Source organism: Notamacropus eugenii, chromosome 4 (genome assembly GCF_028372415.1).
Source record: "Notamacropus eugenii isolate mMacEug1 chromosome 4, mMacEug1.pri_v2, whole genome shotgun sequence".
Lineage (NCBI taxonomy): Eukaryota > Metazoa > Chordata > Mammalia > Diprotodontia > Macropodidae > Notamacropus > Notamacropus eugenii.
In genome coordinates, this window is record NC_092875.1 from 129,115,363 (window position 1) to 129,141,560 (window position 26,198).

At 39.7% G+C, this 26,198-nt stretch overlaps 1 long non-coding RNA gene across 2 annotated transcripts in view; it reads right to left on the reverse strand.

The window, feature by feature from the left end:
- The window catches only part of LOC140500579 (uncharacterized), a 61,598-nt gene extending 38,273 nt beyond the window's left edge, over positions 1–23,325 (reverse strand). For both annotated transcript variants that reach the window (XR_011965795.1, XR_011965794.1), the window contains exon 1: positions 23,073–23,325. This is a non-coding gene — a long non-coding RNA (uncharacterized lncRNA). The remainder of the gene's footprint in view (positions 1–23,072) is intronic.
- Positions 23,326–26,198: the final 2,873 nt, after the last annotated feature.

The window sequence follows — 26,198 nt, forward strand, 5'->3', positions numbered from 1 at the left end:
ATGCCAGCTATGACATTTTCAGTTAATTATTGTGCATCATTAGTTTAAATTCCTTTGCTCTGCTTTGGTTCTTCACAGACAAATCAATTCACCTTGCAGTGGCCTCAGCTGTTTGCAACCTTGATCTCTACCAGCATTATCTTGACACGTCGTTTCATCAGAAGAGTACTAGAGGGCCAGATATAAGCTCATTCATTTGGGGTCCCCAGAGAACCAGTACAAGGCCTTTCAAATACAATAGTTGATTTTTTACATTATCTCATTTGATCCTTATAGCATTCCTGTGACGTGTTGCTTTTATCCCCATTTTACAGATAAACAAAATGAGACTGAGGTTAAGAAACCAGCCACAGAGCTACACAATTAAAAAGAATTAGAGGGTGGACTTGACCCAGGTCTTTCAGATTCCTAATTCAGTACTCACTCGGTGCTCAATCAACATTTGTTAAACTGAAATGAATCAAACTGCATACTCGTGTGAGACAGATTGCTGTAGCCAATCAGCACCCCTGGGTTTCTTTGCCCGAGCAAGCAGAGAAAGGGGGTGAGAGGATATGTTTGCAAATGAGGCCCGCACCTGCACAAACAAGGCGAGGGCTCCTCAGCTCCAAGGGCAATATTACTTTTCAGGATCGTTTTACCAGCTACAACCATTATCATCTAAATGAAGAAATTCCTTCCAAACCCAGCATTGGTGAGTCCCAAGAACTTTTCCTCTTCCAAAACAAATGAAAAGCAACAGAGTTAGTAAAACAGACTTTTAAAGGACTTTGCATGATTGAAAGCCACTCAAATGACAGTCTCCTCCAATAATTTCTCTATGTACTTGGCTTCTAGAACCAGATCTCCATTTCTGCAAGTCTTACAGGCCTTATTCTCTATGGGTGGTTAATTAGAACTCCGACCTTTCCTTTGAAATCCACCTCCTGGCTACAAAATGATCAAGGAAGATACTTAAGAGCCTCAGTTCACAAAGCCAGAGGGAAATCTTCCACTCCTGTCCCCCACCCATACCCACAAAGCTAATGAGGCCCTAGTATGAAATGTAGACCTTATTTTTTGGGGAGGAGGGGTGAAGCTTTGTCTGAGAAGCAAGTCACAGAGAGGGCAAGAGATTGTGGAAGTACAATGATATCTTAATTAGCAAATTCTCAGAGAACAAAGCTCCTTTGAACAAACTCAGCCTAAGAGTGGAGAAGGGATTAGAGAAGTTACCCATCTTTAATGGCTGAAGAGAAAGTGAGCAGGATTGCCTCTAGGATGGATGTCTGGTGGGTAATACTGGGCCTGGCTAAGGAGAGGACACCTCTGGGATTTACACTACCCAGCCACCTGTTTGGGGTGACTGTCCTGACTCTAAACCTCTCATAGTCTGAAAGTGTTCAAAAGTAAGTCTCATCTGGAAGGAGATACTTGGATCCTGTTTTCTGACAAAGGGATCCCTTTTGCCAGAAGCTGAAAGTTGTCAATGCAGTGTATGCTGGCCACGCTGATATAGCAGGTATAACCAGAGGACTTCACTTCCCACAATACTTGGGACCAAGAAAACATTTCCTAGAGGTCTATGCATAATGCCAAAGCACCATAACATTCCCAGGCAAGGACTCTCTCTGAGGGGTCAAGAGGATTTATAGAAAGGGAGGTTTATAAAGGTTATTGTATGAACCCTAAGCGGATAAAAGTAGAAAGACATGGAATTATCATTAGGGTAGACAAAAAAGGCATGGCTTCAGGACTCCTAGTGTCAGGAATCTTTGTCTTTTATGGACAGTGATGACGACCCTTTGGCCATCCTCCAGGCTGCCCCCAAAGGAAACCTAGGAAAGACTCCAAAAAAAGACTACAGTAACACATTCTAAGTTTCTACCACTCAGACTCTAAATCCAGGGGCACAGTCATTTTGTGACTCCCCAGATAATTCCCTAGTGAACTCCTCAGTACATCTATTCTGAAAACAGGGATTTTTGAGTTTAGGGAGACTACATTTTTTTTAAAAAGTTATGCTAAAACACATATTATTACTAATAACTAGCATTTATATAGTGCCTACTATGAGCCAGGGCCTATGCTAAATGTTTTACAAACATCTCATTTATCCTCACAACCTCGGGAGGTAGGTGCTATTGTCTCCATTTTACAGTTGAGGAAATTGAGGCGGACAGCAGTGAAAAGACTTATCCTGGTTTACACAGACAATAATTATCTGAGGTTCTCCTGATCTCAGGCCTACTGCTCTATCCACTGAACCACCTCGCTGCTTTTCCTGTGCCCCATCTCCAGTACAGAGGCCTGGAAGATCCAGTGATAATTGATGCACCCCATGATGAGAATGGTCTACAAAAGACCACTTTGCCGGAATAATCTCGAGTATATGAGGGAAACAATACTATGTCCCCAAAGGGGGCATTCTCATCCAAGGAAATGAACAGAACTGTAGGACTATAGAATGAGAGAGATGAAAGGGGCCTTAGGAGTCTTCTAGTCCAATCCTCATTTTACCTGTAAGATACCGCCCCCTTTCTAATACAGATATTTTATTTGCTGAAAGGGGCAGAAAAGAACATCTCATATGAAACAAAGAAAATTACCAGCTTGAAGAGAAACATAGACTGTGTGGAGAGAAAAGGGGCCCCTCAAATAAAGGTTCTTAAGGACCTGAAAGAAAACAGCTCTTCAAAGGGAAAGTCAATAATAACGATGCCAGTGATAATGGTGATAATAATAACAATTATTATTATAAGTAGTATTTATCTATTGTTTTAAGGTTTGCAAAGCACTTTACAAGAATTTTCTCATTTGATCTTCACATCTACCCTGTAAGGTAGGTGCTATTATTAGCCTCATTTTACAGATGGGGAAATTGAGGCTCAGAGAGGTTATATGACTTACCCAGGTCACATGGCTAGTAAATATCTGAGGCAGGATTTGAAACCAGGTCTTCCTAACTGTAAGTCTAGTGCTCTATCCAGTACCAAGTGATAGTAAAGATGGCAGCAGCTAATTTTAGCGTGACTGAAGGACTCTGAAGTTTATTGCTAGCGATCCAAATTGAAGAACTGTTGGGAAGACTATGGGAAAAATTTGTGCCCCATCTAACAAAAATGTGGATTTTTAGTTTTTCAACCTAAATTAGAGGTTGAGAATGAACTACTCTACACATGAGGTGGCCCTGACTTTAGGCATTAGATGCCAGATTACAGCAGGTGTCAGGGACTGAAGAAGTTCAGTGTAGGAGAAATATTAAAGGCAAAGGATTCACCAGAAACAACTCCTAGAAAGCTGGAAAGCTGCTGAACCCGAGACCAACAGGCTCCCGATGGGCAGGCTCTGCTCTTGATGCAGGAGCTAATCTGACTGGAGGAGATCTCTGCTGTTGGCAAGAGGAGTATGGAGCAAAGGAGAATCCTTTTTGGTAGGGGAAGAGCTTGCTGGAGAAGGCTGCCTTGTTCTCCTTTGCCATGTATAGCTCGAGGGAGGGGAGGTCCTTTGAAGGAGGCCTGCACTTTTATGTTCTCCTGGGTGTATGGGATGTTCAGGAGAACTAACACCTCTGATGTAAGGGCTTGCCAAGCCCTTGGTGTCCAACTGGTCATCCAGCTCTCACCTCCAACAAGCTATAGCATGTACAGTGGCCATACTCCAGTAAAACCATCTACCCAGTTGGGGTAACCAACAGGCCTCAAACCCATCGGTTAATTAGGAGGTTATCTACCCTAACCATATGAAGACTTTAGCCAGAGGAATGAGTGGATGAGAATAATTTGTTCCAACAGCCATGAAGGCAGCTGAAGTAGGTGCTGTGGAAAGCTTAGAGCTTGCTCATATATCGAAGATGCCAAGGTCATCCACCGCATCCTGGCCCACTGCCAGTTATCTTTGTTTTGTCTTGTCCCTCAACTTTGAGGACTCTGGAAGAGAGAGTGAGGCTAACAACTCTAGGCAATTCTGCCTCACTTAAATCCAGTTCAAGCTCAAGTCATCACCCGTGATAATCATTGCTCTCCTTTGAAAAGGAAGGACAAACCAAAGCTGCCCCTGCTGTGGCTCAGGAAGGGAAAACCACTGGTGGTGGGCTGAAAAATGGTTTCCCCTCAGGGAAAATAAAATGTACCCACAACACACTTTAAAATTTGATCCTCATTATTAACACTTTCTCCATCATTTTCTTAAGTCTAGACAATCATCAACGTAATAAATCAAGTCCTGATGTGTTAACATTTGCCAGTTTTTAAGGTGTAAATGTTCACACTGAAAATGTAACAGTTAGTGTCACAAGCTGGTTATACCTGGCTCTGATACATCCCTGGAAACTATTCAAAGCCTATTGAGACCAAGACCTAACTGGCATTACGGATCTCAGAATTAAAGAGAATTGCTTTTCATTAGATGTCACTGCCTCAGTGCTTGGCCAAGGAGGCAAACCTAGGAAGCTCTGAAAACTCCAGGCTTAAGACTATTTGCTAAATGAGCTTAATGCTGCTTCAGTGACCTAAGAGTAGCTGAAAAGCAGCTTCATTCAGCAAAAGAACAGCAGGGAGACTCACAAGAAGAGCAGTTTCAACCAGCAGGTAACACATGGTACAGACTACTCTCTAAAGAGACCACAGACATCCAGACTTACAGTCTAGAGTCATGAGTTGCCTCAGGCACTTGGGTTTTACTACTAATATATATCATTGCTAGGTTTCTGTAAGTTCTCTTCCCTAGGCACACGTATCCCTATGAACACTACGCATTGGTGGGAAAGTATAATTATAATGTATATAGTATAATGGGTGGACTGTTATGTTTTGATTATTCCTGCTTTGACTTTCTATATTCTAATTATTCTGTTTAGTAAATATTGTGTTACGATTATTCTTGCTTCTGTCTTCTCATTTAGTAAGTGTTTTATGCTTAAGAGTTAATGAAGTCATTACTACTGAATTGTGTAAATGGAAAGTATACTGGAGGGGGCTCTTTAGCTTTTCATGCCTGTATATACGTATGTCTCCCACACCAGGGTTACCTCTGGAACCGTGAGATTGAATTATAACAATATAACACCTGTTCCTCCCCATAACTTCCAGAGAAAACACCCTTGACTATAGATTGACTATAGATTGGAATGATTGAGCCAGACCAAGAAGAAAAAAGGGATGTGGGTGCCATGTCATATGGCTCACCTATCTACACCCACTAAAAACAGACGAATAAATAGAGACACAGAGAAGTGGAATAACTTGGTTAAGTAATGTGAGTGGTAAGTAGAAGAGCCAGGGTCAAGCCCTCTGACTCCAAACCCAATGCTACTTCTTCCATCATGCACATTTTAAACTTAAGACTGACCAAGATTTAATGTGATGCCCGTTATGGTCATTGAAATTGACAATGGAGTTCCGTGAATTGTGGCATCTCATAAACAACCATCCTGGCCTACATTCTCTCTAGCCAGGGATACCCTTTGACAAGTTTTCAAGATGGAAAGAGAATCATAGGGGGTAGAGTTTCCCACACAGTTTTAACTACTCATCTGTCACACCTGTGAAGCACAAATAGCTCTGAGGAGGGCCTGTGCTTGTGTTATCACCAGACAGAGTATTACATGCAGGGGTGTGCTGGAGCCAGCTCTAACCTGCTTATAAGAGAATCTCACTATTAAATTTTCAGTGTGGCCATTTATACTTCAAAAAATTGCTAAAAATCAAGACGATTTATTTTTAAATAATAATATAGATTAAACTAAAAGTATACGTGCATGGAATTTTTTTTTTACTCAAAGAACCAAGTTGTTAACATTTACTTAGATATCTCTGATTGCCTAATTAATTGCCCTACTAGAAGATTTGAGAAGGGCAAAATGGCCAGATTCCATACCTGCAGAATTGTTCTTCAGGATTCTACTCTCAATGGGATATCTCTTCCTGCCTATGCACTATAAACTCCCAGGTGTTCTAGGTATCTGTGCTCTAGGTATCTACATAGGTAATTACCTATCCTGGGGGTATGGGGAACAATATGATATGGTCCCTACCCTGACTCAAGGAGAAGAAATTTAGGTACATGCCCCCAAGCAATTCCTATGGTGTTAATAATGAAAGAATGTTACAAAGACTTTGTTTTTCTTTTTCTAGTAAGAGAGGAGAAGTAGGAGGGAGGGAAAAAAATGCTTGATAACTGAAAAATAAATTTTTAAAAAATTAATGAATATTAATAGTAATTCAGATTCATATGTTGCATCAAGATTTACAAAGCAATTTCCTTACAGTATGCTGCAAGGAAGATATTGGAAGTATTATTCTCCTTTTTTAAATAAGGAATTTCAAACTTCATGTGATTAAGTTGGTTCGCATGATCATATAGTCAGTGAGTAGGAAAGACTCAAACTCTTTAACTCAAGGCTCCTGGTTCCAAGTTTTGTTCTTTCTTTCTACAACAATAAGCTGCACTGATTGGTGCTTCTGTTCAGTCAAGCCCTATAATCAATGAGACATGTATAACCATTGAGGGCCCTGATTGGCACTCTAAGTAATTAAACAGGCGTTCAAAGTCTCATGGCATGTAGAAGGGACCAGGAACCCATCATTATCAAGAGAGATCACTGGCATCTCTAACTTTTCCAGCCTATAAGGTCTTAAAAATTGTTGCTGTCTGCTGCTGAGACTTTTGTCCTCTTAATAAGTGTGTTGGCCTCACAGTCATTTCTTTAGCACACTCTGTGCTCTCCAAATTCCTTAGCTTTCCCTCCTATGTGTCCTTTACGGCTGATTCTTTCCCTGCGTAACCATAGGATTAAAACTAAATGTTTGGACAAAGAAAGGTAGTCAAATTAATCTAAATACTCACAAGGGTGCCGCGTTCCTGCTTCTCTGTACGACAGGGAAAAAATGCATGAGCAAGTAATAAAAGGCTGCCATTTTACCCTTGCAAGGTAATCATCTGCCATAGTCCTGTTTTAATTGCAAACACATGGAGACACAAGCTAGAAGCTTCCTGGGGTTGGTGGAGGAGGGCCCAGGCCTAACACAGAGGGATCCCAGGGTCACTTGGCAAAGTCACATTTTCCTGGAGTTCTTTAAACTGTTTCAGATGAAATGGCTGTAGCTCTTGGCTATTCTGGCTCAGCCAACCTGTGGTGAATGAGGCTAAAATGGGGAGGTAATAATCATGACAATATTATCAGAGATCTCCAAAAAGCAGCCGCTTGTTTTGGTCGTTTCTTATTCAGCCACCCTCACCTGTTCCCTCTCACAGCTGTGACCCTGATGGACTGCTCAGATAAGTACAAGCTGGGATGCATCCATGGAAGTGAAGAGGAAAACTGGGCCCATAGTGCAGATAATTTGGACCAGAAGAATATCCTTACCTCATTTTTACATATGATATTATTGTTGTCATTGTTATAAAGAGCCTTAGCAAGTTACTCATTTGAGGAAGAGCATATGACTAGCTAAGTCATTTGGAGAAAGTCATATTCTAACAGAGCCTGTATCTGGGACAGGTCCACCTTCTGCTTAGGTCTTTCTTTTAGCACAGGGCTTTGCAAGGCTTCAAAAGATCAGTGGAACAGAGGTTCAGTGATGGGACTTCATACCAATCAGTCAACCAGTCAATGGATCTTTATTAAGAGCTTACTATGTACAAGGCACTATGCTAAGCTCTATGGATACCAAAAGGGGTCAATCTGCCGGAGAAGATGGGTTGACCTAGAATCACTTGTACACATATTGAAGTTTGCTTTGACTAGGCAAAGGGTCAATTCTTCATGTGAGACAAAGGTAAAGAAGGAGGTAGCAGTGGGCGTCTCAGTGATATGAGACGAGGAGGGAAGAAGAGGGAATTCAAGTGTATAGCCTCAATTAGAGGGGGTGGAATATGGAACAAGGTTCTCAGCTGAAAGAGTACAGGATGGGGAGATATGGGAAACTTAAGAAGAGGTTTAAAAGGTTTGGAAAAGCCACTCTGGTGAGTGGGATAGTGAATTTTTTTTAAAGTAATGGGAGTTAAGTGACTTACCTAGAGTCATACAACCAATAAGTGTCTGAATCTGGATTTGAACTTAGATCCTCCTGACTCCAAGGCCAGTCCTCTGTCTATTGTGACACCTAGCAACCCCCAGGATAGTGAATTAAGAAGATGGGAAAGGACTGCCTTTCTGCAATAAGGGTCCCTTTGAAGTCATGTAATATGAATTTGTAATGGCTCCAGTCAGCAATCGTAGTTTCATGATTTTCTCCATGATTTTCAATCACCATCAGGTGAGTAGGAGTGAAGGAAGCCAAAAGTGGGGGTATTTCAAAGGTAAGGCTTGTCAGGACACGATGTACAACAGGACAAGGGACCAAGGGATTTGAGTGTAGAGTTGATTTGGTTCACCAAGGGGTCAAAATGGGGAAGGAAAGAGAGTGCAGTCAGTGCAGGAGTGAAGGTCTGGGAAAGAAATAGCAAGTGAAAGAACTGGAGGTTGTGGTAAATACAAAGATTAGGATTAAGGTTGCAAAGCAGAGGGAGAGGTAGAATGACAAGAGATTGTGATTAGATAAAAGAACTTTAGAACTCATGGCAATGGAATCATTTGTGAGTGAGGGCAAAGTCAAGGACACAGCCATTCATGCATGTAGCAAGATGAGTAAGTCATAGGAAATGAGCATATTGAGGAACTGGATAGTTAGGGTGTTTGAGGAAGTATCAATATGCGTGTGGAAACAGAGCATAGAGTATTTAGGCTCTTTACTCTGATCTCATTCTATCTATCTTGCATCATATTTATCCATGTGATTGTCAGGTTCCAGATATTAAGTTATAAATTCACTGGGGGCAAGAACTGAGCCATTTTTCATCTTTGCATCTCAGCATCTAGCATAGTACCTTGAACATTACAGGCATTTAATATGTATCTGTTGAAGGAAGCTGAGTAATTGCAGGGTCAGGACAAGAACCCAGTCTCCCAGCTTTCAAGTTTAATGTTTTATTTTTTAAAAATTATTGATTCTTTTTGTTTTTACATCATAAACAGTTATAGATTATTCCCACTTTGTAAGAGGTCTCTTGTAACAAAGTAAATTAGTTAAGTAAAATTAATTATTTTAGTGACCTCATCTGAAAGTGCCTGAGACATTCCACATCGGGAGCACCTACCAACCACTTCCCTATTTTAAAAAAAATTAACTGAAATCTATTTTATCTTCCTCTCATCTCCAACTCCATTGGAAAAAAAATTTCTTCTAACAAAAATACACGATCAAGCAAAACAAATTCCTCAATGGAGATACATACACATAAAATACATGTTTACATATATATGCGTATACACACATTCACATATATGTATATGTATACATACATATATATATACATTTCTCATTCTGTACCCTAAATCTGTCCCATCTCTGTAATGGATAGCATGTATACGAAGGGAGAAGAGGTAAAAAAAAAAATCTTAAGGGAAATAATAAAAAGAAATATAAAAGAAAGGGAAATTAGCAGTGCCAAAATTCAAGTTACACTACGAAACAGTAATTATTAAAATAATTTGGAAGAAATCAATTAGATTAGGTACCCAACATACAAAAAATAAACATACCTAGTACTCCAGTATTTGACAATCACTAAGACCCTAGATACTGGGAGAGGGACTCACTATTTGGTAAAAACTTAAAAAATTACCTAGTAGTATAGAAGCAATTGAGAACAATACTTCAGATCTTATACAGAGATAAATTCCACATGGGTACATGACCTAGAGATGAAAGACTTACTATAAACAAATTAGAGAAACTTTTAAAATTATCTATCAAAGATCTATGGATGGAAGGAAAGTTCATGACCAAATATGGAATAGCGAGGGTCACAGAAGATAAAAGGGAAAATTTTGACTGCATAAAATTTTAAACATTTTGCATGAACAAATCTAATAAGTCAGATTATAAGGGAAACAATTAAATGGGAAAAATAATTTTTGTAACAAGTTTCTCTGATAAAGGTGTCATTTCCAAGATATATGAGAAACAGGTTCTAATTTGTAAGAAAAAAGAGCTATTCCCCAATTAATACATGGTTTATAGAAATGAATAGAATTTCTTTAGGGAAGAAACTCAAGCTATCTATAGCCATATGAAAAAATGTTCCAAATCACTACAAATTAGAGAAATATAAATGAAAGCAATTCTGAGATTCCATCTCCTACATGTAATATAAATTGTGAGTTATGGGTTTCCAGAGTAAACTATTCAAAGAAAGGAAAGGAAACCTAGGTATATCCCTATAAAGGATCCAATAGCACCTGTTTGATCTGCATGGCAAGTATTCCTCTCTCCCTGCTCCCTCTTGAGCTTTGGCTTATAAAAGATATCTCTTCTACAAAGCCAGGAGAGAGTGTTTTTTTTTTTCACTCGAGTTCCAGGAACTTTAAAAAACAAATATTTTGATAACTGTATTTCAGTATAACTTGTTTCCTTCGTAATGCTATGTATTTTATTTAAGCATTTCAAAAAGTTTTGAAAAGAGCTCTATAAGTTTCATGAGACTCCTAAAAAACGTTAAGAACTCCTGACCTAGAGTATGACTTTCTTCAAGTTATATTTGTCCTTTGCTTACCAGGACCCCAACTAATCTCCTTGAAATGGCTAAAGAATACCACAGCACAGTCAGGCTTGGGAATTACACGCCCAAAGTAGAGATTAGTACGGAGTCACTTTTTACCTAGTACCTCATACTGGGTGCTATCCTCTATCCTCTACTTTCTCCTGGACTGTCCAACTTCCCAAACCTCTATTTCCTTGGTCAAAATAAACATCAAACAAAGGTTAAGAGCTAGTAATTTCTTGTTCATAAAAGGGAGTAGATGGTATGATAACAGGGGAAAAAGCAAAAGAACAAAAAGAAGGCAGTTGGTGGGATCTATTGGTAGCCAGCTCCAGGATCTTCTGATAGCAAGAGCAGAAATGGCTTTTCTACTTAGATACCTTCCTCCCCTTTTCCTCCCGCTCTGCAAGGGGAAAAGAAAGACATAAACTTAGATTTTCTCAGGTAGAGGAGTAGGGTTTTCTCCTTACTCCAAAGCAGGGATGAAGGATAACATATGTCAAGGCTGCCTGTGTTAGCTCACCAATCTTTGTCTTTATCAATGTAACAAACACCTTCATTGGCTTGAGCCTTGGAAAATTTGGTGGCTGGACATAATTTCCTTGAAGGAAACAACTGGGGGAATGGAGAAGGGAAACTCCAGAACACCCAGTTTCTCCCACATGGTGCCAAGATAGAGGCACTCCATGTACACCCAACCTGCTTCCTTAGTCCTTCCTGTCTGACATCTTTCTTCCAGAATTTTCCTTGAAGCAGCCCCACAACCCACCTACCCCCATTCCACAACATCAGGGCTATTGAATTCTGGGTGCAGCATCTGCCTGGCAACAGCAGGTTGCATTTAAAAATCATTCCTCAGTTATGATTTCTATAGGAAGGGCCTGAGATAATGAGGTTTACTTTATGATGGTGGTAAGGTGTGCAAAGCGTTTTACATTCTGCACATTATTTTTTTGATCCTTACAACCACCCTAGGAGTTCAATGCTAATATTATGCCCATTTTATAGAAGAAAACATGTCTCAGATTAAGTGACCTTCTTAATGAAGCAAGAGTTAAGCCCAACTCTTCCTAACTCTAAATTCAATATCATAACCACTACGGCACACTATATTAGGACTTAGATGAATAATGACGTTTTATGCAAAAATACTATATATCATGTAAAATATAATATATGTATATAGATGATACATTATGTATGTATTGTACATGCATGAAATGTGTATATGTATGTATATATGTACATAGATACACACATTATATATGTATACATATATACATATGTGTGTATATATACATATGTGTGTATATACATATATGTGTGTGTGTATATATATATGCACACACACACGCACGCACACACACCTTTAGATCTCTCTCTGGTCATCAGGGTCAGTCTGGAGTCTCTGTTACTTTTAATTACATAAATTTGAAAGCATCCTTAGAATTCCCAGCAATTTATTTCCTACCCTGGAGAGGTAAATAACAGAAAGGATTTCTCCCTCACTTGTAATTCTGTTGTAAAGGGAAATGCATTTGTCAAGGTATACCCCTGCACCATTTAGCTCTACCAACCAGTAACTCTTCCCTGGGGACTGAAGCATAGATGAGAGAAAGGAAAATGATAAGCAACAGCAGAATCTAGAAGCGTCCATGAGGTTGAGCAGTGAGCCTAGACTTCTTTCACTGTGCTAGACACTGTAAACACAGAGACAAAATAAATTGGTCCCTACCCTATGCCCCAGCCGAGAGAAAGGAAAAGATATATTGATCATAATGACATTTAATCCTACACTGTGAAGAAACACATCAAAGAGCCAGCTGAAAGTCCTGTCCTTTGGGCAACCTGTAGGTGAAACATCTGTGAAAGATGTTTAGATGTGCAGACCTTTAACAGAAAGTCCAAGCATGGAGAGATTTGCTGAGAAATTGAAAAACCCACATAGGTCATCTGAGCTTTAGCTATGCCCAGAGCAGCACAGCAAAGTTAACAGTCTCTTATTCTGGCAAGTCCTGGGCTCATAGTGTAGCTTTCCTTGGGTGATCAATCAAATCACTTCTCCCCTCTGGGGTAGAATCTTCCCCTGAACAATGAGGGGGCCGGACTAAATGGTCTCTACTATCCCCTAAATGTAGGGTCCCATGCACGACCCTCAGACTTGTCACTAAATTCTTTGAGTTTCACTTTCCTTATCTGTAGAGTAGGGAGAGTGATATTCTTCTTCTTATGGAGTGGCTGTTCAGATCAAATAAGGCAATGTACATAACTGTGTTCAGGCTGTAAAGAACTACAGTAAAATCAGCTACTTTCTCATGCCTATGGTTCTTCTTGGACCAGGGGCCTGTCCAGTGAGACCTGGGAACCATCTGAAGTTTGTCTCTTTGCATCTTCCAACCTTGCTCCTAGTTCTTCCCTCTTGGGCCAAATGGAGATCTGATCCCTTCTCTTTCACAGCAGCCCCTCAGTTATTTGAAGATGGTCATCATATCCTACCGGGTCTTCCTTTCCCCAGACTTCCCAGGCCACTTCCTTCAATGGGTCCTCATCTGACACAGACTCAAAGCATTCTGGTTGCCCTCCTCCAGATACTCTTCATCTTATTAAAGTCCTTAAATGGTAGCACCCAAAACTGAACCCAATACTCCACATAAGGTCTGATGAAAGCAGAATACAGAGGCAGCCACACTCTGGACCTCCACTGCCTCTCTGTCAAAGGACGAGATTGAACCAGATGATCACTCAGGCCTTTTCAAGTTCTGAAATGTTTGGGACAACATTACTCTGGTACTCACTGAAAACCTTGCCTCACCTTCCCCTTGCTGGCAAACACAGAAGCCTTCTCACTGTGGAAGCTCACTCTGCTTCTGGACTTGTAAGGGTGGAAGTACACTCCCCCCTGAAACTCCTACTGATGATTCCTTCCAGAGTGTCCATTGCAAGGGCCCACAAGTCATATCTTCTTTCCTCACTGGGATCCTCTCCTGACTCTTTGGACTTTATCTACTATGTCCCAGCCCAGGTATCTTCTTTGGCCCTCTACTCTCACCCCCAATCAGCCTCCTTCTGTTTTCTCTTTGCCCATTGGAATGTAAGGTCCTTGAAGGAACAGATAATCTTTCTGCTTGTATCTGTATTCTCAACACTTAGCAGGTGCTTAATAAATGCTTGCTTGTTGACTTAGAAAGAAAAAAATAGATTGGAATGACTTGTAATACTCAAGGATTACATCAGCTACAGACTTGGGCCAACTTGTCACTGACGGGAGCAATTGCTATAGGAATGTCTGCTATGTCCAGGGTTGGAATTGTGAAACTGATTGATGGAGCTGAGCTAAGCTCATTTTGGTTCCTGTGCTCCTTGAAAGCTGCACGCTCCTGGAAATAAATACAGCAAGCTTGTCAAGGTCAGCGTGACAGCATCTATCTATCAAGATCCTTGCTGATGACAGCCAGGGATTAAATACTGTTATGGTCAAACAATGCATCTCAGACTGCAGCTGAATCCATTTTGAGGCAACAAATGGATGAAGATAGGTTCTCTACTCAATTCATCCTTGGGTTTGCCTTTGTCAGTGAATTTAATAGCACAAAGCTTCAAAAGGGTGTCAGAGAAACATGAATCCCCCAAATAGTTTATTTTTCCCATCGCCTGCAGTTTTTCCAAAACCAAATTGAAATGAGGTTCTTGAATGACTGGACTTTTATGTTGTAAAATTCATCTTAGAAGTTGCAGGCTCTCCAGTGTAAGCTGCCTGGTTTAAGATGTAAGTAAGATTCACAGTGAGAAGGAGCTGTGCCAAAGTCTATGTTCGGTTCAATGCAATACCCTATACATTATCCTCATTCTATGAACTCTGTTTCCTGATAAGACTTCAAAAATTATCAAATATTACTACTTTGAATGTCTCTGATGAAGCAGTCACTGTCAGATCTCTTCACCCATACTTAGCTCTAGCCAGGTGTTCCTAATGGTCCAGGAACCATTGCAGGTCCATGCAGCCTCGAGGCCACATGTGGTCCTCTAACAAATCCCACCATGAAGTTTGGATTCAGTCAGAGGGCTGCACTTAAGAATCTAGGGAGCCAATGTGGCCTCAAGGCTGCAGGTTCCCCACTCCTGTGATCTAACCTTTTGTGTGTGTCATGGATCCCTTTGTCAATCTAGCAAGTCTATGGGTCCCTCCTCCAAATAAGATTTTTAAATGTGCAAAATATATACGATTATAATACAAATTATATTAAAATACTGTTATCAATTGTTTAAAATTTTACATGCCCCAGGATAAGAATTTCCACTCTAGTCCCCCTTCCATGTTATTCACTCAAGAAATAAAACTATTTTTTAATATGTCAAGCAGCCTCCTTTCATTTCTTATGCCTCACCTTAGACAACCTCTTCCAAACAACTTATTCTAAGTATACACCAATACACTTCTACTTATGATTTTAGTAAAAACAGAATAGACCAAGAAAACAAATGTTTCTGTGTGTCTTTCATGTAGGCTTAGGATGTGGATTTTCTTGAGGCCAGAAACTGTTTTTACAGCCATGGTTGTTTGATGGACAAGTCAATCAGAATTTCAATTCAAATTAAGTGATGCATGGAGTGATGGCTACATAAAAGACTTACAGTTATGGAGTGACAGGAGGTTTATTGCAGGCATAAATAGCAACAATTGTCAACCATGAGCATCACTGCAGTGAGTACAGTTCTATGAAAACCTTGGACTGGCATCACCCCAGATCCTGGAGCCCAGATTTCCAAATATTAGGAACATGATGGACCAATCAATAAACAACTGGGATTGCAATAGGGACAAACACTGAGTGACTCCAACACTCAGGGCCTATAGAGAAAAGTACTAGGTGGAAAAGAGTTTGATAGATTTTCTTATTTTTTAATAAGGCTTGTTCCCACAGCATGGGGCAGTACTGCCAAGCACGTGACTTGGGGCTTAGGGATTTGTCATGGTGGAAAGATGAAGTCCTTCTTGGTGGCTGGGAGCAAGCTGTACTGGTTTCTCTATCTCTAGTGGGAAAGCCAAGATCTGAGATATGCTAATTCTTGGAAAAGAGAAATTGAAGCAGAAAAGGAAAACTCAAGACAGGAAAATGTAATGATCTCACAGAGTGTTGCTGGAGACAAAGAATTAGCAGAAGATTTCATACCAACGAAAGAAAGATCAAAGTGTCTCTTATGGATCCAGTTAAAATAGTAACTGATGTCTAACCTTGGCCACTGGAATTATGTTACACCTTCTTAGCCAGATAATGGTTTGAACTTGGTCAGATAAACTCTCTAATATGTAACTGCCTAGAGATCTAAATGAAATTCATCTGGATGGGTGGTCTGAATAAAAGGTACCATCCCAATTTGCCACCTTGAAGCATCCATTCTCATGAGCTAGAGATGTTGGAAGGTTTTCATAGCCATTTTGCAGGTCTTTCCTAGATCTTCCCCTTCCTATTAGAAACTTGAACTTATCCCTAAGTAAATCTTTTGTTAACTGTCAGAAGGGCTACAAGTTGAAGTGCGCTGGAACCAGCTTGAACTTGCTCAAGAGAGCCAATTGTTAAATGTTCAGGGTGAGCATTTACACCTCAGAAATCAATAAATGTTACAAATTAGGGGTTGGTTGTCTTGCCTGTCTACATTTAAGAAAGTGATGGAGACAGGCAACTAGGTGGCACAGTGGTTAGAGTTCTGGCCCTGAAGTCAGGAGGATCTGAGTTCAAATTTGGTCCCCAGACACTTCACACTTACTAGGTTTGTGACCCTGGGCAAGTCACTTAACCCTAATTACCTCAAAAAAAGGTGATGGAGAATATGTTAAAAATGCAGATTTAACCTCTAAGTGTGCCATATGTACTTTTTTTTTCCTGGAGAATCAGTTGTTAAGCATTCACTAGCACACCTCTGACTATAAATGTCTTATTTCATATCAGTCTCAGTTCTGACCTACACATGCTGTAGTTCTTGCAGAACTAGTGGTGTCCCATGATTCCAACTTCTTCTCCAAGAGCTACATAAGTAAATAGAGTTAATGTGGGATTGGGGTCTTTCAAGTTGATTTATGGGTCATTTTTCCAAGTGCTGTCTTCCATCATGGCATGGTATCATGGACTAATTTATGGTGCCTCAATAAATATTACCTCTAAAACGACTTTATGAAACTCTGCCAGAACAGCCATGAGGGGAGGAGGCTTTGCGATCTTCTCTGAATTTCCAAAAGACTTTGCACCATGTTATTTATTGTTATTTTGCATTTAGCCCCCCCCCCCAAAGCATCTTCATATGCTTTTTGGATTATGAATAGATTGGGAATCGTCACACCACTTGATTCTTTTTAAAGAATATAATAAATACAGCATACCAAAGTATATAATAAAATATAAAAATAAATTTCAAAACAGTTCTACTGCTTTATCTGTGTTCTCTTCTGAACTCCCTTCTGTTCCCTTGTGGTTTGGCTCCTCTCTTAGAGCATTCAGAGTCTGCTTTATTTTTGTAATAGGGTGATGAGGCTAAGCATGACTGTTCTGGCCCCTCAGTCTCCAGGTCTCTCTGAAATAGGGATTATCTCAAAGAAGGCTGGTAACTGAACAAGAAAGAGATGCCCAATTTGTGGGCTCTTAGAAATCAAGGCAGACTCTTGATGGAGATACAGCCGTGCTAGTTCTTACTTAGACCCCAAAACAAGGCAAGGGGAAGCCATCTCTCTCCCATTCTTACCCCTTCTCCTCTGCACCCTCACCCCAGTAACAATAAGCACTGATGTTTTTCATCATGCACATGGCAGCAAGAACACCTGCTTGAGAAAGCATGTGTAAAATACTTTGCAAAACCTTAACATCATCACTGACATAGTAGCTAGCATTTATTTATGCCTTCTGTGTGCCAGGTGCTTTATAAAGGTTGTCTCATTTGATCCTTACAGCCACCCTAAAAGGCGGGTGCTGTTCACATCCTCATTTTACAGATGAGGAAGCTGAGGTAAACAGCATTAAGGGAACTTGCCCAGGATCACAGAGATAGTTTCTAAGGCCAGATGTGAACTCATGTCTTCCTGACAGCAGGTTCAGTGCTTTATCTATTGTGCTACCTCACTGTGCGCTGGGACACCTACCTGAGACTTAGCCATATAACATAGCTATAACATGCTATATAAATGCTACCTGTTATAATTACTAATATCAGATCAGCCTGAGACTGTACCTCAAGGCCCTGGCTGTTTATTTTGCTTTGTGGTTCTTTCCTTGAGGTCCCTAAACAACATCCCTTAGAAATACACCTTTCTGGCCCTGTTGGTAGCCTCATGAGTTTAAAAGATTTGAGATGGTTACCTATCCAGAGGCGTTTTCTCAGAAGAGAAGGGCACTGCCACCAGAAGCTTCCTGAATGGAAAAGACATGCTTGGCCAGAAGATCCATGAGCTGCTGATACAGTAGAGATCCAAGGCCAATTTGAATTATGTATTGAGCAGTCCTGAAAAACTGTCTTCACTTTACTAAGAGAGTGTAATAAAAATATGAGGTTACTATTTCATGTTTTATCTTTTTGTTAACATGTACTTATTAGTATTTTGTGTATAAGAGTTTTAACTCAAGCCACAGACACCCAGGGCAGTTCAAGTTGCAGAGATATTTTTAAATAGGTAAGATCTAGAATATTCTCCTCCATATCTCCAAGGCAAACTGATTTCTACCTTATGAAGAAGGCCTTGACTGGGATCTCATTCCTTCATTCTCCTGTCTTCCAGAGGGGCCTTGGATTAAAACTATATCTACGACAAGCCACATATTTGTAGAGGAAACGGTCCCATCCTACGCTGGGAGAATGATAGTTAACTTACCCTCGGCCAGTTAAGCTCCTTGTTAGACAAAAGACAGCAAGCAAACATTTGTCCAAGGAAGTAGTAAAACAGAAACCAGAGAAGTTACACAGATTAATTGATACGATTAAATACATAAAAGAAAAAGGAATCTTCAGTTCAGGATTGAGACAAAATCTCACCTTTAACAGGGAGAGAATAGTCTCACCAAAGAAGCTATTCACCATCTCTGGGGATGCAAATGCTAAGAATTAAGGGACATGTTAGGATGCTGGCTTTCCTCACATGCCTGTGGCACTGGGAACTCCTTTATCTATTTAAAAGTTGAGATACATCTATCTCTTTCCCAGTCTCTCTCCTCTGTGTCTTCTCAGAAGTACCTCCACATTGTCACAGGCTCAGAGATCTCAGCCAATCTGGAAGCAGGCCTCCCTCCATATACACAGCACTAAGTGTCAGAAAATTATACTTCAGGGAATTCCCTCCAATCCCTTTCCCAGGTGGTATGTAATGTGTTTTAAGCAATTTTTCTGATGGAGGAAACAAGTAACTATCCCATATGTGATATCTACTTTGTATACTGAGAACCTTTATCTAGAAGGGGCATAGCATACTCATACCCTTTTAGAAGTCATCCTTGGCATGAGCCATACCTAACCTTTCCTTTAAAAGATACTTCCCTGAATTCTAGGATAGGACAATGAACATGTGAGAAAAGTCTTTCCCCCTCTCTTTGGGATCAGGTCCCCATCCCCGAAGGAATTAACCTAGTCCACTTAAGCCCAGAGCTAGAGGTCTGAGGAAGAGAGAGAGATAACACGTAAGGATGTGTAAAGACATAACACAAGCAAATCTATCCTCAGCAGAAAAAGTAAGTAGGATCAAACCTGTTCAAAAGATTCTAGACCCCAATCAAACTTTTACAGTTTATGGCATTGGTGATATTGTCAAGCAGAATCCTTGTTGCCATTTTTTAGAAGGTGGACAGGATTCTGGAATCTAAAATTTCTGAGTGAAAAGTTTCTGTCAGAGGTTCTCACAGAAACACATAAAACCAATGAGCTTTCCCTCTTAGAATCAGGTAACTTACCCAAGTTTCACTCTGTTCCCCAAATTCTCTTTAAAGGTTTTTAATGAATATAGTACTTAAAACTTTCTATCAAGAGTTGTCCTCTCTGTTGGCATAAAAGATGATATACTATCCCATTATACATTAATTAGTAGATAAAATGGTCCCTAATAATCTCTGGTGAGAAATTCTGCTAACGATTCAGAGGAATATATCTTTATGAATATGTAATTGTTTAACAACAATACATGAGATATAGTGTGGGGAGAAGGCTTGCCTAAGAGTCAGAAAGACCCAGGTTCAAGTCCTACCCCTGGCACATGCCACCTGTGTGACCATTAATCAGTTTCTTAACCACTCAGTGCCTTAGGCAACTATGATGAAATTACAGACAAGTTGCTTGTACTGGTAGAGGGGGCTTACATATAAAGATACTACTGATAAAGTTGGCCAACTACACAGCCATTCAAGTTTCCCCCAAGTGTTTTCTTGGGTTAGTGGCCTATCTTACCTTGCCCTTTTCTATGTTGAAGAGCTGTCTTCTCACACTAGATTCAAGTATCCACATGACTGAAATTCTAGTAATCTCTTTTAGTCTGATTTTGTCACTTGAGTGTTAGGAAGGTATCAGCAATGAAACTCTCTCCTGCTTTTTCACCTCATTATATCTGCTGGAAACTCAGTAATAACTTTGGTATCTAGACCGGATAGTAATTAATAAAATGGACCATGTCCATTGAAATCACTGGGCCATCTATTTTCCCCCAGATACAGCAAATATTCTTAGAGAATTTTCTTATATTATCACCTTGACTGCAGGCTTAATCATTCCGCATTATAAATGTTGTTTCATTTAGCTTTTCAGTTCTCAGTGGGCTGTAACCTGTCTGAGCCAGTCAGATAATGGTGAGAGATAGACATTTTCCCCCAAACAGAGTTATCTCTTCCATCCTGAATGATTATATGGAAATGCAGTGAGATGCAGACTATAAACGCAATTAATTCTTCAGGCCTAGATTTGATATTGCCTTATAAGTGAATCTTTGTATCACCAAATAATTGACTTCTCATTTTTGTTGAGTAAACTTTTGGAAGTACCTACTTAAAACATAATCCCTGTATCTAAAAAAGACTTTCCATTACACTTAACCCCTTGATTCAGTTCAGAAGTCATTAACTCTGTTCCGGAGCCCCAGGTACATTATTTTTTTTCTTCTTTGCTCTATTTGTACAAGAGTTTGCAAGTAATGAGAGAAAAACATCTGAAAAAACATGCCACTGAAAAGCATTAAGACAATTTGAATTAATGAGCTTTTTCTGATCTTTTCAATCAAATCAATAAATATTTGCCAAATTCCTCCTGTGGATAAAGCAGAATGCCAGGCGCTGTGGGAGATATGGAAGACGGCTAAAGGATGCTTTCTGGCCTCCCAGGAAGCTTATAACACAGGTAGGAGATAAGACATAAACAGGTGGAAGCTTAAAGAACAACAAACAATCTTTTAAAAAGTTAAAGCTAAAATAGTCAAGGCCTACCTAGGCAACACATGACTTACTTCCAAATGAATTATGCAAACAGTAACTGCTATTTTAAACTCATTTCCAACTAATTTGGTTAAACCATATTGTTATTTTCTCTTCCAATGTTTCAGTAGTCAGGTGTTACTAGACTTTTTTAATCTAGTATTTTGCTCACACCTGGTTATTAACTTCTAACTTTTCGTAAATTTTCTTGTGATAGCTCCCAAACTCCATCTTATAATTACTGCGTCAATCAAATCCAGACCCTGTCAGTGGAAACCAAAGTTTTTCCTGGTAACACTGGAAACTAATGTGTGTATTTCTAAGAAAGGGCTCTTAGCTGCTGTGCAAGCATTCAGGCTAACAAAACAAACTACAGAACAGGTTTTTTTTTTTTCACATGGCAGAAAACATAAAGTACAAATACTCAGTCCAGATATTTACTCTGGAGAACCCCACCTGCCTCAAGAACCTATACAGTAACTCAGACTTACAAAAGATTATATTCATAGACACACAAAATGTTGGAACTGAGTCTCTGGAGGGGGAGGGAGTGAGAGGAAAGGAAGAAACATTTATAGAGCACCTATTATGTGCTAGGCACTGTGGAAAGTACAAATACCTCATTTCATCCTCACAACCACCTTTCAAGGTAGGTGCAATATTATCCTCATTTTACAGATGATGAAACTGAATCAGACAAAAGTTGAGTAACTTGCTCAGAGTCACACAGTTAATGAATGTCTGAGACCACATTTGAACTCAGGTCTTCCTGACTTTGGGCCCTACTTCATTAGCTGGATGAAAATCCAGTACAGGAGACTAAAGTCACATTCAGATAGGAAGGAGGAGAGCCAGGGCAGAGAAATGTCATGAAAACCTAGAAAAGATGATGATAAACTGTGTCAAAGGTGGCAGGGAGATTGAGAAGGATGAAGACCCTCCTATTGGGTACAGATCAGGCACCCCTGAAATAAACCCGGCCCAAATATCATGCTCATAAGAACAGGGAGCGTTGATGTTCCCCAGGCCCTGTAGGCCAGCAGCACTTCCTCAAGGTTAAAGTTTAACTCTACTACTTTGTTGCAAGGAAAAAATTCTATGGTGGGATGGAGGAGAGGGTTATCGAAAAACTGCAATGATACTGAAAAACCACCAACAGAGCATTTTTAAAAATAAAAAATTAATCAGAGATTTAGACCTAGAAAGGATCTTAGTAACCTAATCTCCTCACTTTAATACTCCAATTTTTTTTAAAAGTAGAAATTATTTTAGTACTGTTGTAACTAAATTTTATGAAATCTGTATTTTTTAACCTTTTCATAAGAATCAGAAAACTACATTATGGAAATGATTGCACTGAATTCAAATTTTTTATTTTCTCTTTGACTTTCTGATCATCTTCTTTCTCTGTCTTTGTCCCTTTTTTTCTGGGTCTGTCCTCTCTCTGTCTTCTCTGTCTCTTTCTCTGTCTGTCCTCTCAATCTCTGTTTTCATTCCTCTCATCTTTTCATCACCATATCTCTGTCTTTGTCTCTGCCTGTGTTTCTCTCTCTATGTCCCCTTCTCATTCTTTCCCTGTCTCTAACTGTCCCTGTTTCTGTCTCTGTTCTCATGTATCTACAGATTTATGAATATATTATAAATCCTGTAACTTTACTATATTAAATATAATATTTTATTATTAAATAATATATTATAAATAATAAATACATTTTAAAGAATATATTTAATATAATATATATTATATGTAATCATATATCTCTAGAAATACATAGGCATATCTATAGAGATATATTTGTATATCTATAGGTATTAAATCCTTTAATCTCCTAGCATTAAATGACTATTAAAGCAACTATATATAATTTATCAATAATTAAAAACAATAATGAATTTATTTTTTACAATATTTTACCTGTGAGAATGATCATGACCAAAATTGCTTCAAATCCTTACTATAAAGCAGATGATTTCTCTTCGCTTGTGAAAACACAGTACCTCCCATTTAGCTTACTACCCAGGATACTCAACAATATCTTCATTAGATTCCCCTTTATCCTCTTCACAAAATGAAAAACTTACATCAGTTTCATAAAGGAAAAAGATAGCCAACTTCTTTCTCTCCGCTCTTTTTCAGTCTCCGCTCTCAGTAGCCCCTCTCCAGACTCCCTCTGTATAAAACTGTCTTTATAATGTTTCTTTAGAAAATAAGTTAGGACAACCCCAACAATATGCAAGTTTCTTCTCACTTTCTTTTCCTCTGTTTTCTCATATATCGTCAAAGATCAAAGTTAAGCCCACCCTCACCACTAACTCCACTGGTAGTCATTTCATGGAATGACAGTTACAATGGTATTTCCTTGCTTCTATGATCTTAAAGAGATAGTAACAGTCACTCCAATTTCTGCAGACCAAGCTTTGGAATGATGTTGCCTATATCTCAGTCAATCAATCGATATTTATTAAGCATCTACTATGTGCCAACCATTGTGCTAAGAAAGGATACAAAGAGAGGCAAAAGACAGTCTATGCGCTTGAGGGGCTTAAAATGTAATGGAGGAGAAAACATGCGAACACATACAAAGCAAGCTATATACAAGATAAATAGGAAACCATTAAAAGAGAGGGGCACTAAAATTAAGCAGGATTGGGGAAGGCTTCCTGTAGAAGGTGGGATTTTAGTAGGGACTTAATGGAAGTCAGGGAGATAAACAGTCAGAAAAGTAGTAGGAGCTCATTTCAGGGAAGAGGGACAGTCAGAGAAAATGCCCAGAGTTGAGGGATAGGAGTGTCTTGTTCATGGAACAGTTAGGAGACCAGTGTCACTCGCTCAAAGAATATGTGGTGGGATGCAAGATATAAGAAGACTAGGTTATAAAAGTCTTTGATGGTAAAGAAAAAAAAAAAGACATTTCATATTTGATCCTGGAGATCAGGAGCCAATGAAGTTTACTAAGTAGAGGGGTGACATGATCGGGTTGGCACTTTCGAAAAATTACTTTAGTGGATGACTGGAGGATGAATTGGAGTGGGGAGACTTCAGGCAGACAGACAGGGACAGTGTCAGAGGAAATAAGGGGACACGTTCAGGAGATGTTCCAAAGGTAAAATCAACAGTCCTTGGCAACAGATTAGATATAGGGGGCAAGAGATAATGAGGAGTCAGAGTGACTCCTAGGTTGTGAACCTGAGTGACTGGGAGAATAGTGTTGCCCTCTACAATAATAAGGAAAATGGAGGGGGTGGTGGAGCTGTATGGGGGAAAGAACATGAGTTCTATTTTATACACATTACATTGAAGATGTCTATTGGACATCCAATTCAAGATGTCTGAAAAGCCCTTGAAGATGTGAGATTAGAGATCAGCAGAGTTTGGGGCTACACAGGTAGATTTGAGACTCATTAGCAGAGAGATAGTAATTAAACTCCATGGGAGCTGATGAGATCACCAAGTAAAGTAATAAAAGTAGTACAGAGGGAGAAAGAGAATGGGGCCCAGGACAGAACCCTTATGGTTATCACCTATGATTAGAAGGCACGTTCTGTATGAGGATCCCACAAAGGAAACTGAGAAGAAAGGGGAGATAGGTAGAACAAGAAGGAGGAGGACCAGGAGAGAGTGGTATCCCCAAAACCTAGAAATTTGTGTGAATTTTATGTTTCAAATACATTTTATATAAACAATGTATGTTTGATTCTGGTTTCTTATCCATTGCGCTACCCTCATTCCTTTTACAGTGAATTCTTCCCATTCCCATTCCTAGTTATGATTATAAGTTACATTTTTTCCCTCATTACAAGCTCTTACACTTTTTTCCTTTTCTTGCTCTTAAATCCCTCTTTAAAAAACAAAAGGTGGTGAAACAAAAGAAATGTGATCAACAATAGTAATCTGAAAGGAAAGTGATCAAATCACTTTCTGCCCCTCCTTCACCTAGTCTAGGTCCTAATCACTGACTATTATACTGTCCTCCTCTACTTTTAGGTCAAAATCGTTTTAGTTACAAATTTCTTCCAGGAAGTACTATAAGAGGACTGGGGCAGCTGAATGCTGCAGTGGATAGAGCACCAGTGCAGAAGTCAGGAGGACGTGAGTTCAAATCTCACCTCAGACACTTGACTCTCACTAGCTGTGTGACCTTGGGCAAATCACTTAACCCCAATTGCCTCATCCTGGGTAATCTCCAGTCATCCTGAAGAATATCTGGTCACTGGATTCAGATGGCTCTGGAGGAGAAGTGAGGCTAGTGACCTCCACAGCCCTCCCTCACTCAAAACAAAGTCAAGTGCAAGTCATGTCATCATTTCTCTGATGGCATGGTCTTCTTCAGCAATGAAGGATGAACACACACATAAGAGGGACTATGTTCTTCTATCTTGAGACTGTCCTCCAGTGGATCTACTACCCCTCTCAGCTTTGTGGAACCTGCAGATTTGATATGTATGATGTTTACATCACAGTCCAAGTCACTAAGAAAATGTTGATAAGTTCTGGGTCAAGAGTGATCTCTGGAGCACTCCAATAAAGACTTTCCAAGTTGCCATAGAGCCATTAATAATGACTTCTTTGAATTCATCTGTTCAACCACTTCCAAATTTATCTAATTGCTCTATCGTCCTGCTCACATATATTTTTCTCTTTCACAAAAAATAGCATGAGAAACTTTATCTGTCACACTAAGAATAAATACTAACAAAAATACCTGTACCAAAGAGTTGGTTCTTGAAAAAGCCCAGGGCCTAATCACAGAAAAGAGGCCTAAAACAAGGAGATAAGCTAATTGCAAAAATGTGTTCAGACCAAGTAATCCATGCATTTCGAGCAAACAAATCCCTGTAAGTGGATTAAAAAGGAAACGAATCAATTCAGCCATTCCAAGTGGCAGCCACATTTGAAGAGTCCCAATTCTCATCCAAATCTTCAGAAGACTGATAAAAGAGAATGTCCAGGGCTGGAGGTAGCCTCTGGAGCTGAGAATGCAGAACCACAAGTAGAGTGGAAGGTACCCCAAAGAAAGGGACCTGTAGTCTATGAGTAACACTTCTGCCTGAATGCCACCAAACAGCTTCATTCCTGGAGTCGGAGAGCTTCTGCTCTACCTGCTCCATATGACTTCTCATGACCTCCTTTTCTGCAGCTCCCTATATATTTTACATGTCTCTTCTGGAGCAGTGTTCTTGCACATTGTTTCTGAACTGAGTAAACTG